This window comes from Dromiciops gliroides, chromosome 5 (assembly GCF_019393635.1).
Source record: "Dromiciops gliroides isolate mDroGli1 chromosome 5, mDroGli1.pri, whole genome shotgun sequence".
In the NCBI taxonomy this organism is placed as follows: domain Eukaryota; kingdom Metazoa; phylum Chordata; class Mammalia; order Microbiotheria; family Microbiotheriidae; genus Dromiciops; species Dromiciops gliroides.
Genome location: NC_057865.1, coordinates 220,713,576 through 220,724,741, shown reverse-complemented (window position 1 = coordinate 220,724,741; position 11,166 = coordinate 220,713,576).

Here is an 11,166-nt window from a genome sequence, read left to right as displayed (position 1 = left end):
GGCGGGCCCCGGGCTGACCTAGGGAGGAAGGGAAAAGGTGAGGAGCAGGGGGCCCAGGCTCACACCCACCGGCCGGGTGGCACTGCCAGGGGCCTGGGTGGGTACCCAACAGGCAGCTCCACACCCTCTGCTGACAACTCTCCCTGCTGTCCCCCGGAGCCCAGACCGGAGGGACCAGTCAGGTAGGTGTCCTGTGTCTGGGGACACTAGGAGGCTTGGGAAGGGGCTGAGCATCTCCAGAAGACCCAGGGACCCCTCCTCTTGGGCGCCCAAGGCTGCCACCCCTTTCCATAAGCCCTCGTCCCCCCATTCGTCTTCCCCACGCGTTTCCACCGTCCCCCCCCCCCCCGCGTTCATGTCCCACTCCCGGCTCTGCTCCTGGGATCCCCATCTTCAGCTTCTCTCTCTCACCTCCCCACCCCCCGCCCCCGCGAGCCCCCCACGCACGCGCTTCTCCCCATGCCGGGCTCGCTCTTCCCGGCGCTTCCCCGGACCCCTCCTGCTGGCTTCCCCGCTCTCACCTGCTGCCCCGGTCTGCGGGGACGCCCCGGTCTGCGGGGACGCTCCGGTCGCGTCCGGCTCCCGCCCGCCCCACTCCGGCTCCAGCTGAAGCCCCCGCCCCTCGCTCCGCTTCCGGGAGCCCGGCTGGCCTGAGGCCGCCGTGGGCCCCGCCATGACAGCCCTGTCACGTGACGAGGCCCCAGCTCCCGGGCGGGGGAATGCGGGAGGGGGCGAAGGGAGGGGGGTAGGCGAGGGAGGAGAGAGGGGCGGGGCCTCCTCTCCTCTCCTCCCCTCCCCTCCCCTCCCCTCCCCTCCCCTCCCTTCTTACTCCTCCCTCCTCCTTCCTTCCTGAACTTCCGCGCTTCTGCTCCCCACCCCTGGCACGCACCCGGGTGCCGGGACGGGAAAGGCGAGGAGTGACCCAGGCTCACCTCCGCCGGGCTGGCCCGCTCACTCTGCTCCCTGCGGCCTCCGAGGTGGAGAGGCCGGAACGCTGCATCCTCCAGGCCCGAGACCTGGGTCCGAGAAAGCCCAGACTTAGCCTCCCCCTTCCCTTTCCCTTCTTCCTCTTCCTTCGCTCTCTCCTTCCCCCTTCTTCCTTCTCCTCCCCCCCCTTTCCCCTTTCTCCCCATCCCTCTTTCTCTCTTTCCCCTTTCCCCCTCCCCTTCCCTCTCCTTCCTCCTCCTTCTCCCTCTCCTCCTTACACTTGCCCCTCCCTCGTCTCTCTCCCCTTCTCTCCTCCTCCCCCCACTAACCAGCATGCAGACCACCCTTTGAGGTTTACGTAGGGCTTTACCTCCGCTCAAGGGGACCGTGCAGAGGTCCGAGTGCTGGTGCTGGGCTCGAAGGCAGAAATCTCTGTGTGATCCCGGGCAAGTCCCTTACTTCCTTTCAGCCTCAGTGTCCTGCAGAATGTTTTGAGGATCAGGTGCAATAACAATAGTTGCTAGCTCTTTGCAAAGGCACTGGACAAACATAATGTCATTTCATCCTCGCCACAGTTCAGGGAGGTGGGTCCAGCTGACACCCAAACAATCTTAAACAGCTTCGCATTTCATCTTACGCAAGCTGAGAGGTTCATTACTGCCTGAAGCTGGGCCTCTTTTTCTTGTGTGTAAATGAGGGTTTAGCGGGGCAGCTAGGTAGCTCAGTGGATAGAGCACCGGCCCTGGAGTCAGGAGGACCTGAGTTCAAATCCGGTCTCAGACACTTAACACTTACTAGGCTGTGTGACCCCTGGGCAAGTCACTTAACCCCAATTGCCTCACTAAAAAAACAAAAAAAAAAAACCAAAATGAGGGGCTTAGGCTTCGATGAACTCTGAAATCATGATACTCGAACAGTAGCACCAGAAAGGTCTTTCCAGTGAGATAAGAAGAGCCCCAGACAGCCTGGGCCTGCTTCCGTTCCATGAATTGCTGGTGGGGAGTGTTGTTAAGTAAGCCGACTTCTTCATGGAGTTGGAAGGGACATTGGAGATCAACTAATTCAACAACCTTTCCCTGATTTACAGATAAGGAAATAGAGGTTCAGTTGAAAGAGCATTGGGGCAGGTAGGTGGCACTGGCCCTGGAGTCAGGAGGATCTGAGTTCAAATTTGGCTTCAGATAATTGCTAGCTGGATGAACCTGGACAAGTCACTTAACCCTAATTGCCTTTTATTTATTTTGTATTTATTTTTAAATTTATTTATTTTAGTGAGGCAATTGGGGTTAAGTGACTTGCCCAGGGTCACACAGCTAGTAAGTGTTAAGTGTCTGAGGCTGGATTTGAACTCAGAGTACTCCTGATTCCAGGGCCTGTGCTCTATTCCCTGTTCCACCTAGCTGCCCCTCCTAATTGCCTTTAAAAAAAAAAGAGTATTGACTCTGGAGCCTGAGGATTTGGGTTCAAATCTCATTTCACTCTATCCGTGTGACCTTAGGCAAACCATAACTTCCCTAGACTTCCTCTCTAAAATGAAGAGATTGGACTGGGTTGTTTCTAAGACTATAATCTTATGATTCTAGGTGAGTTACCCAAAGTCACCTCAGAATTTGAATTGAGGTACCCCAACTAAACCCCCTAAAAAAACCCTAAACCAACCATGTACCACAAATCATACCATAGCCAGAGAAAGCAGGAATGGTCCAGGTAGTTGAGATATGTGTCAAATGGGAGACTCATCTAACTTTCCACTATAATCTAGTCCTGTGCACCATGATTCCTTTTGAAAAGACCTCCATTTAGGGCTGAGGTTACAGATGGAGGGACTTACTTAGCATGACCATGGATAGGTCGCCTAATTTATCTGAGCCTCAATTTTCTCATCTGTAAAGTAGGAATAATATAATAGTCTCTTGTGTACCAACTGAAATAGTGCCTTAAAACACTTTGCAAACCTTAAAGTGTTATCTTAAATGTCTGTTATAGGATTTCCAAACTACAGCAGTAAAAACTAGAATGTCTATCCCAGCGGCTCCAAACTTCTTCATTTCTAGCATCTTACTGGTCTTTCCATCATCTGGAAAATAAGGAGTGATAATTCTCCTCATTTTTCAGCTGGAAAGACAGGTCCAAAGGCTTGCAGTGATGTCCTCAAGGTCACCCCACCTGGATATCCTGCCTCCCAGCCTGACTCAATGAGACTTTCTTTTGAGCTTTTTTCTTCTATGTGATGGGATCATGCTGCACAGAAACAGAAAGGAAGGTATAACATGATCTATGACTCTCCCCCCAAAGAAGGAGAACATTTTCTTCTTTATTTTGGATTACTGTTGTTTGTCCTTCTGGGTCCAGTGGCAAGATATACATCAGGATGACTGGATATGGCCCTGGTTGTTTAAGGCAATTGGGGTTAAGTGACTTACCCATTGTCACACAGCTAGTGTCCTCCCAACTTCAGGCCCAGTGCTTGATCCACTGCGCTACCTAGCTGCCCTTTATTTTGGATAATGTAATATTCAAGCCACCTGTTAGATGGAGGGAAATTACATAAGCAAAATGACCTCTGTAATTATTATCTGGGCAGCTAGGTGGCTCAGTGGATAGAGCACTGGGCCTAGAGTCAGAGTCAGGAAGACCTGAGTTCAAATTTGGCCTCAGATAATTACTAGCTGTGTGATACTGAGCAAGTCATTCAACCCTCCTTGCCTCAGTTTCTTCATCTGTGAAATGAGTTAGAGAGGAAATGGCAATCTACTCCTGTATCTTTGTCAAGAAAACCCCAAATTGGGGGGGATGCCTATTAACTGGGGAATGACTAAACAAGTTGTGGTATATGAATGTAATGGAATACTATTGTGTTGTAAGAAACGATGAGCAGGCAGATTTCAGAAAAACCTGGAGACACTTACATGAATTGATGCTGAGTGAAATGAGCAGAACCAGGAGAACACTGTACACAATATCAACAACATTGTGTGATGATCAACTGTGATAGACTTAACCCTTCTCAGCAATACAATGATCCAAGTTAATTCCAAAGGACTCATGATGGAAAATTCTCTCCACATCCAGAAAAAAACTATGGAATCTGTCTTTGGTTTTTGTTTTTTGAGGTTTTTTTTCTTTTGTTCTGATTCTTCTTTCACAACATGACATGCAGAAATATGTTTAATGGGATTGTACATATGTAATCTATATCAGATTGCTTGCTGTCTTGGTGAAGGAGGGAGAAAAATTTGGAACTAGAAATCTTATAAAAACAAATGTTGAGGGCCAGCTAGATGGCGCCGGCACCGGCCCTGGATTCAGGAGTACCTGAGTTCAAATCTGACCTCAGACACTTGACACTTACTTACTAGCTGTGTGACCCTGGACAAGTCACTTACCCCCCATTGCCTGCAACCCCCCCCCCAAAAAATGTTGAAAACTATCTCTACATTGAACTGGAAAGTAATAAAATACTTTTATGATTTTTAAAAAAACAACAACACCCAAATGGGGTCACGAAGAGTCAAATACAAGTGGACAATAACAAATTATTATCTGTACTATTTTTGTTTATTATTGCCCCATTTAGAACAAAACCATTCCTTGGGGTCTTGCTGGCACCTAAGAGCTATGACTGAACCAAAGTTAGGAAGAAACCCCAAAGTTTTACAAATTAACTAGCCTAACCAAAGGGATTTGGAGGGGATAAAGATTGGAAACCCCAGGCCCCCAAATTCCCCTTCACCATGACCCCCATGTCATCTCTTTGTTATGTTATCTGAGGTAGAAAAAAAAAGTTGTGTTTCCACTTTGTGAAGGTATAAGAAGTTGGAATTGAGACTCAGGTGTCCTGGCTCCTCGCCTTAAGGAGGAATTCTGGTTACTGGTTCTGACCATGTCCGTTTCCCTGCTCCTTACATGAACGTTTCAGGAATGAGTGTGGGACAAACAGGATGATTGAGTCCCTAGCAGAACAGGAGACAGTTGTGGTATTCAAGTGAGTATGCAGGACCAAGAAGAGAGAGAAAGGGGTAAAGACAAGCAGAAGACAGAGATAAGGGAGGAAAAGATGGAGAAATGATAGAGACAAAAAGACAAAGGCGAAGAGGGGAAAACAAAAGAGGAATGAAATAAATTAAAATTGACCTGAAAGTGGGTGGAGGGATGGGAGGGGGAAGCAGAAATACAGAAATGAATACTCAGAACAAAGACAAGATCAGGAAGAAAGCAAAAATGGAGGTGAATATAGGGACAGTGAGATAAAGAGGGAAAAGATAGGAGAAATAGGTGATGAGATCCTGAAAAGGGGAAAACCAAAATGTAAAAAGAGGAGAGGAAATAGAGACAAAGGAAGTGAAATAGAATTAGGCTGGCGGGAGAGAGACACAGAGAGAGCTAGAAAATCATAGAATGTGATGTAGATAGAGTGAGAGGCGGGGACAACTAGGTGTCACAGTGGATAAAGCACCAGCCCTGGATGGACCTGAGTTCAAATCCGACCTCAGACACTTGACACTTACTAGCTGTGTAACCCTGGGCAAGTCACTTAACCCTTGTTGCCCCCCCCCAAAAAAAAAATGGACGATAGAGTGAGAGGCAAAGAGACAGGGAAAATATCCTGAGGGAAAGACTGGGAGATAGAGATGAAGAGTCATAGTGCCTGGAAGACAGTTTGGGAGAGAAACAGAGAGTGAGGATTGGAGGGCTCTTGTCTACTGCCCCTCCAGAATTAATACCAAGACCATTAGATCTTAACTCTAACTTTTTTTTCCCCCCTTGCAGGGCAATGAGGGTTAAGTGACCTGCCCAGGGTCATACAGCTAGTAAGTGTCAAGTGTCTGAGGCCGGCTTTGAACTCAGGTCCTCCTGAATCCAGGGCCGGCTAGAGCTTTATCTATTGTTCCACCTAGCTGCCCCCTAACTCTAACTTTTTTTATGGTAAAATGTCTGCCTTCCTCTAGGGGCCAGGGCTAGGATTAGGGAGATGGTGACTGGAAGCAAGTGGATTGGGGAAAGTGAGGTGGAAAGGAGTGTTGGAAGTTGGAGCCACAGGGTAATTTCCACTCCCGGTTTAGGCCAACTGGGCAAGAACATCAATTAGGAGATTACCCACAGAGGGAGGGAGGGGAATAAGGGATTGAGGTCATGAGATTTGGGAGATTCCTCAGAGATACCTAATACAGAAATATCCAAACAGAGAGAGACAATGAGGAAGACACAAAGAAAGTGATAGAGATAGAAGATTACAGACAAGCGAACCTTCCTAAGGGAGAGGGATCTCCCTTCAGGGGGTCAAAGATCACTGCTTAAGCCTTTTTTCCAGTTCTAGGAGATGGACTGGTCTGGACTGGATTAGGGTCCTAGTCCCTTTTCGAAGGCTCTCAGGGAGTGAATGGGGTGAAGTATAGTATCCTCCAACTTGCATAAATGGAGGAGTTTCTCTTACCTGTATTAACTGAAGAGAAGGTTCTTGTTCCAATGAGAGATACGAAGAAGATTCTCACCCTGAGACTAGTCTAGTTGAGAAAGTTCATTCACCTAGGGGAAAGAATGCTTTTGGTCCCTAGAAGGTGTAGAATGGGAACGGAGACCACTCATCCACTGGGACCAACTTCAGAAGGGACACATCTCTCACTCCCAGGAAACCATAGTCCTTGGGCTACCAGCTGGCCCAATGGAGGAACCAAGCTTCGGCCTCTGTCCCTCCAGTTGGAAGCCTCAGGGTTGAGGGGTCTCCAGGAACAGAGCCTTAGAAAGGGAGCAGCAGCAATAGCAGTGGGAAGAATTGGGGGAGGATGGCAAACTCTGTGAGGGAACAGAAGCCAACCTAGGCCATCGAACAACGACCCCCAGAGGGCAGGAGTCCCTTGCAACAACAGCTGCAGCAGCTGGCAGGGGGGCTGGGACCCTGAGCATAACAGCTGCAGCTATTGCCATAGCAACAACGGGAGCAAGGACAGATTCCTTGGCCCCGGGAAGAGGGACAGGTGGGGCCGGGGCTGGGATGGGAACAGGTAGAGGGGTGGCTGGGGCAGGGAGGGTGGGGACAGGCAGGGCAAAGGCTGCAGAAGTCAGGGCAAGCGGAGAATGAACAAGCAGGGCAGGGGGTGTGGGCACAGGATAAGGGTAGATAGGCACAGGATGAGCAAGGAAGATGGGGGCAGGCGGGACAGAGACAGGCAGAAGGGCAGGAAGGGCAGGGACAGACAAAGGAGGGGGTAGGGAGAACAAGGACAGGCAGGAGGTGGGGCAGAAGGGACAGGGATAGGAAGGAGGAAGGCAGTGAGCAGCAGAAGTGGAGGACTGTCTGGGGGGAGCCTTCTTGCCCTGAGGCCCCAAGCGCAGGCCCAGAGAGAAATCCATCCAGCGGCGGAAGCGGCAAAATGGGGGTGCTGCATGGGGGGAGGGGAGTGATAGAGCTGCAGAGGAGGGTGGGACGGGATTAGTCCTGAGCCACCCTGAGCTGAGCTGATCCCGACTGAGACAACTCCTCCCATCTCTTCACCCCCAGCTAGTCCTTCCCCCTGACCCCTAACCTATCTTTAAGGTTAATCCTGCCTCTCTCTCCCATTTCATCCCTGACTCTAGACAGATGGAAGTTGTAGAAGAAGGGGCCTGCACAGAGAGTAACTAAGCCCTGCTGCCCCCAAACTCCCCAGACACCTGGGGGTCCTGAAAGAACACCCCTTCCAGGTTCCCTTCCACTCTGCTAAAAAGGCTGGGACAGGCAGGGTTACCGACACGGTGCCTCCTCGGTGGTTTTGAGAAGGAGCTAAATCTGAAGAAGAAAACCAAGAATTGGAAAGTGAAAACTGGTAGATCTTGTCCCTGTTGGAGATTGAAGAAGACCTCACTGAAGTCCCCAAAAAAAGGTTCAGGGAGTGGGGGGAAGGGGATAGGGGAGCAAGATGCCTGAGCTCTGGGAGTTTCCAGAGTGGGGAAGTCCCAGGGTGTGGGGGTGAAGGTGCTCCTATGGCCTCACCCAGCACCTTGGCCTTGGGGGATGTAGGGCAAAGGGAAGAAAATGGGTCAAAGCAACATTGAGGAGTTAACCCTATTCTTCCCATGGCTTTCTCAAGTTCTACAGAAATGGAGTCAGCACAAAGCCTGCCTTAGAGAGGAAGCAAGTTATAATAGGAAAATCACTGGATCTGGAGTTAGAAGGGCTGGGTTCAAGTCTGCCATCTAATTATTGTGACTTTGGACAATACTTTGTTGTGTGATCTTAGGCAAGCGAATGCTTTGGCCCAGTAGCAAGGTCTGGGTTAGATAATCTCTAGAGTCTCTTTCAGTTCTAACATTTCAGGACCTTTAGTGATTTCCCCTGAAAAGCCCTTCAACTAAGCCCCCTTTATTCTCTCCAGAGACCCTAGTGTCCTGAGACTGAAGTGACTGCTCCCTGGTAGACAGAGGAGCCAAAGGCTGACCCCTACCCCATCCCCCAACCCTCCCCAGGAAGGTGGGGGGAGAACCGCTTCCCTGGCTCCCAAGCTTCCTCTCCTCTTTAGTTATGGAGGGGAGAAGAGGGAATAAGCAGTTATCTAGGGCCTACTATGTGCCAGGCACTTCACTGAGTGCTTTTTACAAATCTTTTCTCATTTGATCTCACAACAACCCTTCGAGTTAGGTGCTAGGGTAGAGTAACAGCTCTCTGTAATCCATGGTAAGAACTGAGATGTTTCAGCAGGCTGTGGAAGGTTCTAAGCCTTCCCCCTAAGGAAGAGGCTTAGCTGTGATAAACAGAGGAAGGCACACACACACACACACCTAGAACACAGACTTTCAAAGAGCCACAAGCAGTTAAAGGCATGGCTGTGCACCCTCACTGAAGGTGCAGAGTGGTGTAAGACAGGTTGCGACTCGTCTAACTTTGGGTGAGGCAGGCTATGAGAGAAGAGCAGACTTTTCTGTTTGATATGGGCTCCAGCTGGACCAAAGGAGTTGACCTGACCCAGAGGGGACCTGTAGGCTGGGAGTTAGTAAATCTGTTTTTTAGTTCCATCCCAGGGGACTCCATAGTTTTCTTCTCTGGACCCCTGTTTTCCTTTCCTGTGGCTTTGGAAGTGGAGTGGGAGGAAGAAAAGATTCATACTGGGACAGGGTCAAGGACAGGACCCAGGTGTCCATGTCTCCCAACCTCTTGCTCTGGCCACCAGAGGGTGCTCACTATCCCCTTTGGAGCTGAAAACTGAACTCAGACATGGGGAACACAGAGGGAGACACCCCTCTCCACAAGATATGAAAGATCCCTTCTTAGCTCAAGGCCAGCTGTCCCCATAGTAACCAGATGGAAAAAGATGCTTTATAAGGGTAGCACAGGATAGGACCTGGGGTGTAGGGACCTGGCCAACAAATGAACATTTATTAAACACCTTTTATGTGCTAGGCACCACCTGGTTAAGTGCTAAGAATACAAAGAAAGCCTCTGCTTGCAAGGAGCTGATAGTCTAGTGAACTGTGCGGGGAGGAAGGGTGAGTAAGTGACATTATCTCAAGACATTCTAGGAGGGTTTGTGACTTTCCCCAGCACATACATATATGCACCTCTTGTTGTGCGGGGAGCTGGTAGGAGGAAGATCAGCAAGTTGGCCAAAGAGGGACAAGGAGGGGGGATGGAATGGCACAAGCCTTGGTGCTGAGGGCAGATCAAGGAGGCAGGGCTATGTTGTACAAAACATGTTTTCCTCTAACACTTCCCTGGTGCTCTTTCCCCCATGGGCACTCCTGTGGCCTAATGATTCCCTCAGAGGCCCTGGCACAGTTCCAGCCTTATGTGCATCTCCCCACTCCCCCAAGCTGTCAACTGCCTTCACCACTACCAAGGGAGGCAGCCATGAGGAGGTCCTGAGTGGCGCCTGTTCCAACAATGCCAGTCAAATGGCACAGGCTGAAGAGCTGAGGTGTTCTTGGGGGGAGACATGCCGGTGCTCTCTGTCTCAAACACGCTGCTTCCCTGGTGGTCATTTCTTTAATCCCAAGCTTCCCAGTTCTCCCCCTTCTCCTCCTACACAGTGACCAAGTTCCGGGGTTCCCTTCGCATCTGAGACAGGAGCCAAATTTTTGCTTATATAGTAAAGGACTGGGTAGGTTGAACACCTAGACTCTGCCCCCTTCTCTGCACCTCAAAATGAAAATAGGTTAATTCTGGGGAGCAGGAACAGGAGGCTTAGTACTGAACTGAGGGAGCCAGAGGAGTCCCTCATGACGTCATTATATCAGATTGCGTCATTGGCAAATGAGTTTACCACTACTACAAATAGAGAGACTAGCCTGAAAGGGGGGAGGGGGAGAGAAAGGGAGAGGAGGGGAGACAGAGAACTGTATCTTTCAGAGTCCCTCATTAGTTCTCGCTGGTGAATAACCGAGCCGGTGAACCAGGAATTCTGGCTTCCAGCCTCCTGGAACCAATAGCGTGAAAGGCAACTCTAAGTTTTGTGCCTCCTTCCCCTCCCTCACCCCCTTCTCTTCCAGCCCCCAACTGGCTCTCTGTTTGCTTTGACTTCAGGCCAGCGCTACACAGACCCCTGTTGTTGGGCACTCCCAAGCAGGGTGGGAGTGGTGCGTGAGTGCGTGCGTGTGTATCCCTAGAGAAGGAGCCTAGATAGAGGAGGATTTTCAAAGCCAGGGGCCGCTCGGACTGGCTAAGAATGCAGGGGACCTTTTAGGAAGCAATGAAATCTAGACTCCGAGCAGTGACACGCAGACTCTGTCGTTGCCTCCCCTTCTCCTTTAGTTTCCTCCCCTCCCCGCCCCCGCCCCGGTCGTTTGTCCCTTTCCCTTTCTCTCTCATCGTGGTCTTCCCATTCCTGCTCCCTGCCTTTTGGAACAAGACTTGTTCTGCCCCAAAGGCTCCTCCTGGTAAAGAGAAGGGAGGGTTTGTGGCTCTCTGGTGGTCAGCTGGCCTGAAGGTGATGCCTGGGGAGGGGATCCTGGGATGTGGTGCCTGGGTTTGTTTGGGGATGCCCGGGAAAAGGAGGGGAGAGGTAACGGTGTCCCCGCCCGGCTCAGAACAGGAGACTCATTCACTGCAAACCAAGTACAGATGTGCCAGGGAAGCGGATCTAGACCGCTTTTCCAAACCGCAGCTGGGTCCCGCCCTTCTGTTCTCCGCCCCCCTCCCCAACTATACTGGGCAGAAAGAGTTAATTGTGTAGAGAAGCCCTTTCCCCCAGTATATACACGGGGGCTCCACCATCTCGCTCCCTAGCCAGGACGCCTGGGTCCGACTCCTAGCCAGGACGCCTAGGTCCA